Raw genomic sequence first — 14,083 nt, 5'->3', positions numbered from 1 at the left:
AAAACGTTGTGTCTAAATAAGGCAAATTATGATCACGTCTTAAAGTCCCAATGCACCATTTTAAGAAACAGAAATCACTTACAAATTACATTATTGTGAAAATAAATCTCTGTTAGGAATATCAAGACGAGTACATATTTAGTGTGTATTAAGCCGTGAAACACTTGATATTTTAGCGAAAATGCACATGGCGGATATGAGAAGTCACACAAAAAGCATACTCCTCGCAGTGTTTCGTTTGAATAGACCTAATCCCACTCAAACACTGCTGTAATGAAAGACAATTTCTGTTCTAAATTATGACTGGTCAATAGTCCAATTAACAACCAATACCTAACTGCATAACAATATTATTCTTGTTTATACCAGTGAATAGCAGAATATTGTAGAAAAAACTTATTGCGTGACAAACGAGGCTATCAAAACAGCTAAATGTAAACAATACTGCATGGAGACGAACAACACTTTCGCCGTTTTTAATACCTTAAGTCCAAAGTTTTAGGAAATACCCCCAGATTAAACGAAGGGCTGTCGTTAGGAGAGATTTGATTGAACGGGAAGAATAGACACACTCCCTCAAAAGTTTATGTATCAGAAGTCAATCCAGCAATGGCCAGAGCGATTTCTCGGGCCACTGCTTCAGGAATATGCACACTAAAGAAGCTCTCATTAAACTTTCAATTTACCTTCGTGTGCAGCAGCTTGTTTTTTATTATGCGCTAACAAGGTGAACTTATGTGTATGGGTGTCTTGTTTCGACAAAAAGTTACCAGAATTATGATCTAAATAGTGTGGAAATATCCAGTTTGAGGAAGTTGCTAAACCCAATACTAAACATGGCGGAATGTCAACAAATGGTGATTAAGAACACACTAACAAAAGAAACAAAGGCGAAGATTTCAACTGGAACAAACGACTTTGGGAAATATTATCGACATAGTGCTTTTAGTACCTCTAGCCAAGACTCGCCACATCATACAAATCCCAAAATGCCAAGAATAGCGGGAGAAACGGGAGGCGAAATTAACAAGGATTTGTCACAAAGTAAATCAGGTGCAGTTGATAATACCATTTTTGACAGTAAAGCTTTTCATGAAGTTATTCAAAAAGCGATACAATCTGAAGTAGCCGGGTATTCAAAAGAAAGTTCTGTCCTGTGTGCAAAGCCAGTTGAGTCAGATTGAAGGGAGGTTGTCAGGGGTCGAACTTACTCAAGGTAATATCGGTCTGGACGTCGGTAAATGAAAGGTTTTAGGCGATAGAGTCCAATATCAACGAGGATGCTGAGACTCGCTAACAAATTGAACAATCTAAAGCAATATACCAGTAAAATTCACCTACGCGTCTTTGGAGTAAAGAAAACCCCAAATAAAAACTGTACTGGCATTGTATCTGACATTATCAAAACAAAATTGAAAATAGAGCAGTCTCAGTCGATGCTGCCCATAGAGTTGGTCCAATTTCACGGTCTGAAAATGACTCAACTGTTCCGAAATCTGTTAAACCCAAAGGAATAATATTACGATTCTTGAGAAGGAATGAAGGGCAGTTAGTTATAACAAATCGAAGAAAACTGAGCAAGTCCGAAATTTCAATAGCTAAAGACCACTGACCGTAGAAAATGTGCGATTATTTGACAAAGTACAAAAACATCCTTTTGTCAAATCATCCTGGTATTCTAACGGTGAAGTCCGATCACAGGGCAACAACGACAAAACATGTCGAATTATTTCCTGATCTTGAAGACCAACTTATACATAGATTGGGTGACCACGCGGGCGAAGCCCAAGATTTCTCTATCATATCAATCTGAGGGAGAGAAGGTTTATATTCGACATAAACAATGCAACGTCATAGTATTAATCAACCTTAAATTAAATGGACTCTTCCATTATAAGTCAACACTGATTGGATAATTGTTCGATAGTTTCCGCCAAATAACGAAAATTACCGAACTAATCACGTGAATGCATTGTTTATATCGGAACATTTCGATTTGCAATGCTTATTTTGTTTTACATCTCTAATAATTTGGACAAAATGTTCCTTGTAATATATCGGAACATGTCATAACACAAAATATGAATTGCATGACATGTTCCGATATATTACGCACACCTTATAATTTAAAATTTGCAGTATTTTTTAAAGTGTCTTTTCAATTTTCCTGATCTTTTGAATATATAATAAACTGTTATCATCAGGTCTTCAATTTCTTTAAAAGTCTTTTCTTTGTGTGATATACCTTTGACGGCTAATTCAACTCGATGACATACACAATTATATTATCAACAGCCAATGTCTGTCGTCTTGTTTCATCTGAGTTAGTAGTCCATTATAACAGCCCATACATGTATTAACCGAGGCGCCATCTGCTGTCGCTGCCACGCGTTTCGATGTGTATTGTTCTTGCACTATGTTTTTAAATACATCATCTATTGCAGTTTTAACGTTTTCAGTCGCTGCATCTCCAAAGTCATCTACATTTTTTAAAGCCGTAAGAAATTTTCGGGAGTTCCTTTGCGTGCGGTCCGTACCAAAACCAACTCCTTTTCACTGCCTGTCTTGCGGGCTTGCGATCCATCCGACAGGACAGTGAAAATTTAGAGCTATCTATAATCTGGCATATTTTTTGTTGTGCTGCTAACGCCAGTTCATGAACAAACTCCCTTCCCTTGGCACTATTGTCAATATCATTAATTAATTGTACCCCATTAGATTTTTGAACATCTACAAGTGTTTTAAAAGCTTTTAATGGCAGCCCCTGTGTGGCAAGAACATATGCTGTTTTCAGTTTCGCATAAGCACTGCGTGTAAATGAGTTAAGAGATGTAGGCTATTAATCTTAGGTTGACTGGATGAGGCGGATGTAGATAGATGATTCTGTAGAACTAGCAGTTGTGTTGCCACAATCTGTCGTAGCATTTGAACTTGTGGATCATTTGCCGATTCGCTCGAACTCTCTAGCTGCTGCATGTTATAGCTTAATATCAAACCAAATAGAGAACTTTGCTCAATCCATCATTCAATCTCGATAATATTATATTATATCTCATTATCAATAGTTCATTTAAAATTAGTAAAAATATGTTTTCTATGCAAATTAAAGCATGAACTTGTTTCCCAATTGCCATTTATTTGGAAAAGGATATTACTATTTAATCCACTCCACAAATTTTTGAAAAAAATATTACTAACCTGACAATTTAAATGAGGATTGACAGTGTGCTTGCTGATAAATTTTGTTCCAACTAGACTCTTCCCTCTCAGATTCTGACTTTTCAAAATGTTTAGCACAAACTTTGCATCACAAGTTATCTACTATCGCTCGGCCGTGTCTATCCTTGACGGCTCTATATCCAATTTCTGAATCAACTTTCCAGTTTTTGAATGTATGTAGCTGTACATTTGGCTTTTCTTTTTCTTTCGGCATAATATAGATCATATTTTATTTACGGCTTGCCTGCTGATACTTTAAAATGGTTACGAATGTAAACAACGAGAATCTCGTGTAAGGGGTTCATTGTTCGAAACTAACTCGATTTTTACGCGAGAGTGTTCATAGAGACATAGACCTTGTTTTACAATAATAAAAGGCCGAGGAAATGCGGGACGTTTCTGGCAAAGCTACTGTGGATTTTTTTAATACTTAACAGCGGCAACATAGACAGAAAAATAAAGTAAAGAATAAAATCAAAACTAAGAATAACGAAATAATTTTTTATTCTTTGAATATACACACATAAAAATATTTTTAAAATATGAACAAATTGCAGTCTGGATAATCAATACTACCAATATTGAGAGCTTCATATAGAGTTTTGTGGATGCAAAATAAAATCAAGAATAAAGGCCGAATTTTAATAAAATTTGCTGGCGCGATTATTGAAACACTTTCTAATCATAGAAATATTTCTCAACTGGAAATTCATTTTGCTTACGATACTGTTTATTTCAGGTCTGTTGGAGATGTGTTTTTCAAAGATATAGCCCAAGTTCTTTGCATTATCATTTCGTCCGATTACATCACCAATTTTGATCGACACATCTGGAGGTAACTTTTTTTGACTGATGGTTCAGACAGATCACAATGAATTCGGTCTTTTCATTATTAAGTTTTAAACTAGTGTCTGTCATCCATGAACGAATTTCTTTAAGGCAATTTTCTAATTTTCTCAAGGAATGATTTAAACTCTCAGGTTCATTCATCGAAAAGGAAGTCATAAATTTGAGTATCGTCTGCGAAACCGTGATTGTGCACACCATAATAATAATAATAAAGTCATTTATATAGCGCCTATTCCATGCCGAGGCGTGCTTTAAGCGCTTCTAATGTAACTCTGGATACGCATGTTGAAAAAGGTGGGTTTTTAACTTTTTTCTAAAGTCAAGTAATGTTTTCGCACTTTTGATGGAAGTGTTCAAGTGTTTCTCATTCCACAAAGTTGGAGCAGCAATGCAAAACATTCGATCACCATAGGTGACTAGGTTTGATGTTGGCAATTTTAGGAGATCTTTGCTTGATGATCGTGTACGGCGTTCAGAATCTTGCTGTTTTATGAGATCAGTGAGGTAGTCTGGGGCAGCATTATTCATGCATTTATAGACCATGCAAAGAATTTTGAAGTTTATGCGGAATTCAATCGGGAGCCAGTGTAGTGACTTTAGAATAGGTTTGATGTGAGCAGACTTCGGAGTTTTTGTAATTATCCGGGCAGCTGTGTTTTGTATTTTCTGAAGTCTTTTAATCTGGTACCTTGGTAGGCCATAAAGGACAGAGTTACAATAGTCCAGTCAAGAGAGCACCATGTGTTGCATTACTTGTTTGCAGACTTCTGTTGTCAACAGATGGCGGATATTGGCTATACTCCTCAGGTGAAAATAGCAGACTCGACACAAGTGATCTATATGGTTCTCAAGTGTTAATGAGGAATCAATTATCACTCCTAGATCACGTACAGACTGTGAAAAAGTAATGCTGGTGTCTCCAATTAAGATACTAGACTCTGTTACAGATCGAAGCCTCTGTACAGATCCCACAAGTAATGCCTCGGTCTTGTCATCATTAAGTTTCAGCTTGTTTGCGTTCATCCAGCATTTAATGGCAGTGGCACATGTCGCAGTGTTCTTTAGGGACTTCAGGATTTCAGACGAAGCGAAAGAATCAAGCAACTGTGTGTCATCAGCGTAGGAATAGTGCTTAACACTATGTTCATTAATGATACTGCCGAGACTAGTAGTGTAGAGTACAAATAGCACAGGCCCAAGTACACTACCCTGGGGAACACCACAGTTTAAAGTTATCTTGGTTGACTCTGTGTTATTGATTACTACTTTCTGACTTCTGTCAGATAGATATGATATAATCCATGATAACACTGTGTCTGAGATGTTAAACTGTGTTTGCAGTCTGCTGATGAGTAGCTGATGGTCAACTGTATCGAAAGCTGCAGATAGGTCTAGTAGGCACAAAGTCGATAATTTGCCATCATCAACAGAAGACAGGAGATCATTCATTACTCGGACAATTGTGGTTTCGGTACTGTGAAACTCTCTGTAAGCGGATTGGTATTTGTCGTAGAGTTTGTTGTCAGACAAGAATGATTTCAGTCTAATGTTAGCTGCTCTCTCAATTATCTTAGAGATGAAGGATAAGTTGGATACAGGGCGGTAATTCTTTATGATATTCCGATCTAGGGTGTCCTTTTTAATTAAGGGTTTGACAATGGCTTCTTTGAAGATGGACGGAAAACAACCAGATTGAAGACTGATATTAACAATCTTAGTAATGACTGGCAATAATTGATCAAGGAACAAAGGCAGAAGGTTCGATGGTATTGGATCAGATAGACACGAAGTCTTCTTCGCAGACTTGACTATTTTGCACACCTCCTCGAATTCAAATGGTGTAAAAGATGATAGCCCATTTACTACGGTATGATGTGGTGAGGTCGTTTCACTGTCGGGTACCTTGACAAATTCATCACGAATCTTCTCAATTTTTGACATGAAATACTCTGAAAATGAGTTTGCAAGTTGCATTGGGTCATCTGAATGTGGTAGTATGACGTCTTTGGTCTTGCCTAGCAGAGACTTCACGAAAGTATGAGAGTGATTGGGGTTGTCGTTGAGGGTCTTCAAACAGAATGCAGATTTTGCTGATTTCACAGTGGATGCGAATTTGCGCAGTGCATCTACGTAAATCTGTGTGTGTACTTCCAGGCGTGTTGATCGGTATTTTCTTTCGGCCCGTCTACATTGTCTCTTTGCCTCAGCTACGTCCTCATTATACCACTCTATACCATGAGTAATCCCTACATTACGGGTTACGACTGGTGCATACTTGTCAAGAAGAGTTCGTAGAGTTGTGTTGTACTGAGTACAAAGTTCATTAAGATTATCCGATGTGTTTTGTAATAGATCGGACGTTAGCAAATCATGTTTGAAAGATTCAACATCAAATGTTTTGAGCTTCCGAAAAGTTTTACTTTCAAATGAAAATTTTGGTTTTTCAAGACTCCATGTTGAAGATATAAGATGGTGTCTAATTAGCTGTCCTAATGGAAGAACATATATCAGGAACAACAATGGTCCAAGTACTGAACCTTGTGGTACACCAATAGAGATAGGTTTGGGCTGTGACAAGATACCATTTATCTGGACTTGTTGTCCTCTGTTTGAAAGATATGATTTGATCCAGTCCAAGGCTGGTCCTTTTATTCCAATATTTTCCAGGCGTTTAAAGAGGGTGTCATGACTGACGGTATCAAAAGTGTAATAATACCAGATTGATTCCATGATTTTTGTCAAGGGCTAAACCAATGTCTGTCTTTATCGTTAGAAAGGCAGTCTCGGTGCTATGTCCAAGTTTGTAAGCTGACTGCAACGGGTCATGAATTTTGTTTTTCGCAAGATAATCCCTAATCTGACATGAAATAACTTTTTCCAAGACCTTTTCAAGAAAAGGCAAATTCGAGACTGGCCGGTAATTTTTAAATATTTGTTGATCAAGTGACGATTTCTTTAATATAGGTGTTACAAGCGCATATTTTAAAGATTCTGGTACACAAGATGAGCTTATCAAAGAGTTAATAATATGAGTGATCAGTGGAGAAATGGTATCCAAAATTAAATCTTTCTGGGGAATCCATGTTGGCAGTGGATCAAGATCACAAGTAGCAGATTTGCTGTCCAAGATTATCTTGCGAATGTTTTCAGTAGACAGCATCAAATCTTTGAATAGAACAGTTAATGTGAGTTGATATATCAGAAGGTGGCGTTACATTCTGTAGTGCAGTTTTTAGTTTTGATATTTTCGTATCGAAGAAATCATTAAATTCATCGGAGAGCATTTGCTCTGAATCTGCCGAAGGAAACTTAATATTAGTGTTGGTAGTAAATCTCTTAACAACTTTGACGAGATCGACTGATTCAGTCGCTTTTAGTTTTTCACAACAATAATTGATTTTGGCGGAGTTAATTTTCATTACTGTCTGATCAGAATGATAGTGGTAAATCTGTTTATTTATTTCTGAAGGATTTTTCTTGCAAGCCCTTTCAGCTCTCCTACGTGATCTTCTAGATGAATGGATGTCATCGTTATACCAACTGTTGTTTCGGCGACCTTTAACAGACCTAGTTTTTAGAAAAGCATGCTTGTCCAATACTAAAGCTAAGGTAGAACTGTACCAAATTAGACACTGTGTTGTCATTTGCGGTTATGGAGTTAAATCTAACAGCGATATCGCCAGCAAATCTATCAAAGGCAATCGCCTTGAGTTTTCTAGAATTTACTGTGCTTTGATAAGGTTTGCCATGTGTAATATTTAACTGTCCAAATAATGGTGAGTGGTCTGAGTTGATATCAGGAACAACAGATACTTCATGTAGAATATCATCTGAAGTTCTAGTAATGACCAGATCCAGTATATGTCCACCAGTATGTGTAGCGATATTCAGGGGCGTAATTGTGTGGGGGGTGGTACATCCCCCAGGAAAAAAAATAGTCGGTCGCAAAATCAGTGCAGTCGGTCGCAAAATAAGAGCAGTCGGTATCAAAATAAGTGCTCACTGCACACGTCACGCTACTCACGCAAAACTTTAGTATAAAATAACCTTGTCAACTTATCATGTTTGAAAAAATGTTGTGTTTCACTCTTATTCTGTTGTGAGTATGTTGGTCTAAGAACTCAATTTCCCCCCGGGAGAAAAATAGTCGGTCTCAAAATAAGTGCAGTCACTGCAGTCGGTCTCAAAATTATGCATCGTCGTCTTAATGAATTAATGAGGTTAACAAATAATGCCAGAATAGATCCCAAATACTAGTCGGTCGCAAAATCAGTGCAGTCGGTCGTAAGATATGAGGTCGGTATCAAAATAAGTGCTCACTGCACACGTCACGCAAAACTTTAGTATAAAATAACCTTGTCAACTTATCATGTTTGAAAAAAATGTTTTTCACCCCGTCTCAAAAAAATGTGCTCACCGCAGTCGGTCTCAGACTAACTGTCTCAGCACTATCATATTCACGGTTATACTGAACTGCCTAGTTATATTAGTAGTACCACTGGCACTGGTGTGTGGGTCGTGGGCCGTCAGACTATACAAAAGTTCTGTCAACTCTTGCAAAACAGGCGGAATTGACAGGGGCGGATCTCGAGATTTTGTCTAATTGACTCACATTTCTGGTCCTCTCGTCCACAAGAATTTCTCCCAGAAATGACCTCAAATGCCAAGATATTGACTCAATTTTTCAAAATTTTCTCAGGTTGCTCAGTGTTATTGGCACAATTATATATGACATAAACTTTATGTCAACTTAAATAAAACTGCTTTCCAGCGAGACAACGATCGGCAAACAACTATATAATTATACAATACCATCTATGTTCTACCGGGACGCTTAATGTTTTAGCCAGTATTTTGTTGACATTCATGTGGGGTGGGATTGTGGCTGGGGTGGCGCCCTAGATTTGGACCCACCCCTCCACCCCTATCTATATCCGCTACTGCACATGGCCCCTACAAAACTCGCACCTGTGGTGCTCTGCTCCTTACTGCGTCACTCGTACTAGGGGTAGGGGCATCAGTCGGTCGCATTTTGGCTAAACACCCCCCCACACACACACAAAATCGTAATGTACGCCCCTGGCGACAATTACATGCTGAATAGGATTGTAAGATGATAGCAGTTCAGTAAATTGTTGTGCTATGGGGTTGCTGTGATTATCCAGTTGCACATTGAAGTCACCTAATATGATCAACGGGGAAGACACTAGAACTAGAGGAGCAAGGAAATCTTCAAACTCAGATATAAATAGCGAGTTTGTTAGTTTTTATTTGGCGGAGGCAGGCGATAAATAACAAAAATTCTGTATTTATTGTTAAATGATACTTGAATATGTTCAAAGGATTTGTATGCTGAGTCTTCTGTTTCTTCTTTGTTCTTGATATTATTCTTGAATAGGACCCCAACACCACCTCCTTTTGCAGACAAACGAGGTTTATGGGGCAAAGAATAACTGGATTGACAGAGTTCATTGATGACAGGAATATCATTATCGGTTAACCTAGTTTCAGTAAGAGCAAGTAAATCGAGATTATGATTAGATATTTAGAAGAGTTGCCTTATTCCTAACTGAGCGACAATTGATTAATATGTATTAGGTTATTGGTATCAGAAAACTGTTTATGGTGAGTAGAAACAGTAGGTTGATTACTATTCAATACAACAGATATATGTCTTTGTTTTCTCCTCCGTCCCCTCTTTCTTCTACCAATTGTTTTATAAAGTTTAAAACTCTTCAGTAAGTTGATCTCAGAATTATTTAGGGTATTACAGCTGGGAGTTTTTATGGATAATAGAAATTCACTTGAGTGAGTGATCATTGTGAGTTGTTGGAGTTCAAGATCAATCACATTGTGTTGTGTAAAGTTGATGGCCAGTAATACAATGGCTACCAACATGGCTTAAAATCCAATGAAAAACAAGTAGGTTCAGAATACATCACAACACAACCATAAAATTCCAAATAACCATATCCAAATTGAACTAGATGACCTTACAGAACACCGTACCAATAATCAAAAAGTTATTAATCCAAATTATCAGAGAAAATTCCATTTAAACACAGACCACAAAACAGTGTGGCAGCCTGTTAGGCGCATTACTGACACATAAAAAGAGTTTTAGAGTCAAATATGTGTCAATAAAATACCACGAGATTACACGCGCTTGGAAATTTACTAATTTCATCATTTGGATTAATTTAACCAATCATATCAGAAATTGCATAGGTTCAAGGCCATGAACAGGCTTTTCTGTGCGTGATATCCATGAGTCCTATAAAATAAATCATGGTAAACTTTTAAGGCAGATTTTCATTAGATTCCGGAGAGATTACCATCTGAGTGCAATTTTTATCAGCAGATTCGCCCAGCGAGTCTGGCTGGACGAGGTTTGAGAGAATGACTTTATTCTATTATGCATTATATCCATATGTAAGCAGCTATGGTATATACAATGTAGAAGCGAACTTTTGCATTGTTATTCCTGGTATGACAAGCGTCTTAAGAAAACAGTAAGAAGTAAATACACAACGTGAAGCAGAAGTAAAGACAGCTAGAGACTAATTCTAGACGATCACAAGGCTACCAAGTAGTAAGATATGTAGTAAGAAAAGATGCATGGGTCGTACGTAGGATGTGGCGACCGGTTTAGGATCACCCGCTCTCCACTTCTGACAGAAGACCCATAGTGCTACAACTGTTTACAAACCGTTTATGCTACCTATTTATGATTGTGCTGATGTTTTGTGGGATAACCGTACAAGCGAACAAGCAAATAAACTGGAAAAACTACACCTAGATGCCCTGCGAACCATTAACTGATCTTCCAACGGGGGACCTCTCACAAAATTCTTTACTCTGAGAAGGACTTCTCCCTTTGAATTATCGCCGAAACCAACATAAATTGGTTGCATTTTATAAAATAGTCCATAATGATGCTCCGGAATTTCTCTCAAACAAGATACCCTTACATTAGTGTCAGCTGTCCATCCGTAGCATCTGCGAAACTCAAGATATTTTTAAAAACTGTAGGTGTAGAACTTAACTATTATCAAAGCTCATTTTTCCCTCCTCAGTTGAAAACTGTGAACATTACTCTTTTCATTGTCCACTACATAACGATCCACGACCTAAAACACTGGATGCACTTAATGCAAAATATCAAAACAGCAAAGTACTGCTCTTTGGAATTGCACTTGCAGATATTAATCATTCGGGTCTAGGACAACTGCTGGTTGGACAATTGCCGGCGAGGACAACTGCCGACCATAATATTTCTTTTTTTATAGTTTATAACTGTTGATTTTATTGCCAGTGATATTATTTATTCTTTTTGGTATAGTTTATTTAATTATAAATGAGGCAACATTATAGAAACATAACTGTGAATCTTATTGCCAATGATTTCATTGGGGTTTTTGTAGTTTAATTTATTAATAGATGGATATGCACAATACATGTAATCATTATCAAAACATACCTTAACAGCACAGAGACTGCAGAGTGTGTACATTGTCCGTAAGTTCAATGGTCGCCATGTGTTGGACTATTTACGTGGTATTGCACATAATATTCAGCTATGATAACTTTGTGTCAGTGAGTGCTATTATAGATAGTTAGTCAGTCACCTATTCAGTCACGTAAATCATTTTTTTTTTTTTTTATTTTGAGTGAAGCCTGTATCATTACAGCCCCGGGACTATACAGCGCAGTGGACGCTTACGGCTGGCCCCCAAATCCATTCACTTGATTTGATATTTGTTTACTTTTTGCCATGTCTATATTCTGTCCTGTCCGCAGTTTTATCTTGTAGATTTTTGTTTGCGTGTAGTGCAGTCGTCCTGCAGATACTATTAGTGGGTGATATTATAGACAATGTGTTATATAAACTGAACCTGTGTGATATTAATAAAGAATATTCAATTATTAGGCATTGGTTATGTTTAACAAAAAGGATATAAATACAGAAAAACAAATGATATCACAGGCAGTTGTCCTTGTCGGCAGTTGTCCTCCCCGGCAGTGGTCCTGCCGGCAGTGGTCCCGCCGGCAATTTTTGTCCTGCTCCCTGATCATTCAATATTCAACACTTTACAAACTTTCATAAATCCAACTAAACGATTTAAATTGTGTCACCTTATGTAATCTTTGTCCAAAATTAAACCATAGTAAAATGCTTACTGCCGCACCATCTTTTTTGTAATTTTTGTTTTTTGTTTTGCTCGCTTATGTTTATGTGTGTATATTCTCACCATCTTTCATATCTGCTTCATCATTATTACATTTTTTCATGAAGCGATATTTATAAGCATCTTCATGCTTGTTTTCGCATCCTACATACTGTAATTGAGTTATAAAATTTGTAAACATTGCAAATAAATATTGTTTAAAACAATCTATACCAAGGGCGGTTAAAGGAACATCCAAAGTTGTCAAATTTACATTCAACAAATATCAAAAGAACTTACTGCACAACCCATTTTTTCTGTTTGGAAAATGAAACAAGCGCATAGCTGCTAGGTTTAATAGATTTACTCACCCATCCTTCTCACTTATTAGTTCTTTTATTTCCTCTTGAAATACTGCGACTTGAGATAGATATTCATTAAATACATCATTCCAATAGTCTACTTCTTCTGACTTCATACCTTGCACTATTTCTTCTACAAAGACAGTTTGGGTTAGTAATAGTATGTAGAAGACCTGATACTACTTCCACATGACGAAATTAGTTTATACTATATAGGCTAGTTACAGTAAATCATATACTCTGGGACAGATTGTTGATTGAACAACGCAACTTCTTGTTTGTACAATACTAACAGATTAAAAACGAATAGTAGACAAAACAACTCACCGACTTGGGGTGTTACCTTGAACACCAATGGTCTCGGGACTCGGTGTAACAGATACTGGCGTTCCACTCTTGTTGGTGGGGGTGTAGGTGGCATCTCATCTTCTAATAGAACAGATAATAAAAGAGGTGGATCGTACCACATTTGGGAGGGGGAGAGGGGCGGTGTACACTACATGGATTTGTCTTTAAAGATGATTCTTGGAAGAAGCTAGGTTGTATTACACCGGAGAAAGGATACACTACATGGATGGTGTTTACTATATTAATGATTCAACGGATCTAAATTTGTCAAATTTATGCGACTATTTTTCTAAGATATGAAAGTAGTTTTAGACTGATTGATAGTTAATGACGAAAACTCGTCTTCATTAGCTCGGTGGAGAAATCGTCACTCAGTGAGTAATGTACTGGCTTCTTAACTAGGGTTTTCGGTTGTCGATCCCGAATTTGGACAAGAAAGTTCCCTGAGGTTTTTTGTCGTCCGAGTGGAACGAAAACCGAGGCCCGCTGTACACATTAGCGTGCACGTAAAAGAACAGTTGATAGCAATTGCTGTCCGGCAAAATTCACCTCATAACATTATATGGCTCATGCTTGTCTTCATTAGCCCGGCTGTTGGGCGCTAAACCACATTTCATTTCATTTCCTAGACCAAAAGTTATGCACATAATTGTCTTACGGAATGCATGGACCTAGAATAAATATATGCTCCAATACCTGTCTAAAATATAAGTCCTAATACCGGTCTAACATATCAGTTCCTTATTTAAAATATGAGTCTAAACTGTCTAAAAATATCTGTGGCGTGGAACCTGTTGGGCAAGTCAATACCATGATTGCTTATTGACGGGTTACAGCGGTAGACATCTAATACAAATCATGGCTTTTAAATATAACCAGTAGTGTTAAATTCCTTTGCCATTCTAAGAAATATAGTAATAAATAGTATTTACCGGTTAAAAATGACTGAGAAATATCTGCTCCAGTTTTTTCCTTGTTTTCTCTCCTCAGATTTAGTCTCCCAGATGCCATATTTTATCTTAGAATAACAATATATATGCTAGTTTCAATATTATAGTTTGATTTATTCTTCCAGGTACCATATTTTATCTTAGAATAATAATATTAATAATAATAATATGCTAGAACCAATGCCAT

Source organism: Patella vulgata, chromosome 6, assembly GCF_932274485.2.
Source record: "Patella vulgata chromosome 6, xgPatVulg1.2, whole genome shotgun sequence".
NCBI classification, from domain to species: Eukaryota; Metazoa; Mollusca; class Gastropoda; family Patellidae; genus Patella; species Patella vulgata.
Note: the sequence above shows the minus strand (reverse complement) of the source record.